Genomic DNA, 1,323 nt, shown 5'->3' with positions numbered 1-1,323 from the left:
ATCACTGCCAGCTTCTTCCCTTGGCCAGGCTCATGTGATGTTTTTGTGGCTACACATGAGGCTTCCTCTTCGTTTGGAAGTGGTTCATGGTACAGCCTAGATCCCGTTTTAGTGTTGCTGCATCCTGGGAAACCTGGCTGTGCCTCAGTTTACTAGTATTACACTTACCAAGGTGGCTGTGTAGCCTTGCCGAAAGATATCCTTAATTCCACAGGAGAGGCAATGCTAAAGGGATGGACCGACTTCCAACACTTGTGAGCTGCTGCCTTCGTCCCTCCAGCGTCAGAGCCACTGYGCAGCGAGGGATGCATCCGAGCTTTGATCCAGCTGCAGAGCTCCAGCAGCAGTAGGAAAACAGGAGCCAGGTGTGCACCATCTTCCTCTTTAAAGTGGGGGTTGAACAGCCTTATTCCTGCCCGGCTTGGGGATGGGATGGGTAGAGGAGCAGCTCTACTGGAAAACAGCCTTATTTCTTCTAGGGGGGCAGAAAGGAAAACCGTGTGACCATTGCTTTTGCCCTTAGGCTCTAGATCTCCATGCAAGCTCTGGCTGAACTCTCGGGTACCTATGGGAATCGATCGCCTTCTACCTAGTGAGCTGGAAAGAGAAGCGCATCCAAAGGACAGCAATGTGCACAGAAAGCTCAAGGAAGTGTGATTTGGGRCTGGAGGTCTGAGCCACCCACGGGCCTGTCTCCTCCGGATGCACCTTGGCTCCTGCTATGATTTCTCAGGGGCTTCAGGTGGCCCTGGACGATGCCAAGCGCTGGCCATGACTAGCAGCATCGTGGGCACCAGCAGCACCCAGAGCAGAGACCGTTGGGTGGGCTGAACTCAAGCCTTCAGGACTAGGGGACCTTAACCAATTCCACTAGGCATCAAGCCACCAATTAGCTCCTTGGAAAACTTTATCCCCAGGAAATCATAACATCTCCCTGGCTTTCTTGATTAACTAAATTAGCTGCTTTTGGAGGGCAGGGCTGTGAGGTAGTGATGAGTTGAAGGGGAGGGCTCGTCCCTACAGGTGTGAGGTTCTCTGCAGAGCACACAGCAGGAACTGCATCAAAGCAGCCTAAATGGCTGTGTGAGAAATTAATCCCGGGTAAGAAGCTGGATTTGGAGTTTGCTTGCCTGGAAGGGCTTGGGTCATGTGTTTATTTACTCTCTTCCTCCTAATGAAATTCCTGAAATCCTAATGACTTTCTCTCCCAGTGTATCCTGCTGGAGGGGAATCGAACTCCTGAGTGGGACCCTTTAGCACGTGGAATTTCACCATTGGCTTTAAGGGTGGCTGAATGGGTGCTACTACCTTGTCCTCCASCTT

At 51.7% G+C, this 1,323-nt stretch overlaps 1 long non-coding RNA gene across 1 annotated transcript; it reads left to right on the top strand.

The window, feature by feature from the left end:
- The first annotated feature begins 238 nt into the window (after window positions 1–238).
- LOC112944663 lies at window positions 239–754 on the top strand. The gene is made up of 2 exons (XR_003248813.1): window positions 239–365; window positions 524–754. It is a non-coding gene; the product is annotated as an uncharacterized LOC112944663 (long non-coding RNA).
- Window positions 755–1,323: the final 569 nt, after the last annotated feature.

The sequence above is a fragment of the Nothoprocta perdicaria genome, unplaced genomic scaffold (assembly GCF_003342845.1).
Source record: "Nothoprocta perdicaria isolate Ctin4 unplaced genomic scaffold, notPer1 scaffold_170, whole genome shotgun sequence".
NCBI classification, from domain to species: domain Eukaryota; kingdom Metazoa; phylum Chordata; class Aves; order Tinamiformes; family Tinamidae; genus Nothoprocta; species Nothoprocta perdicaria.
The sequence above is the reverse complement of the archived record's forward strand: the minus strand, read 5'-3'. Positions and strand labels throughout refer to the sequence as shown.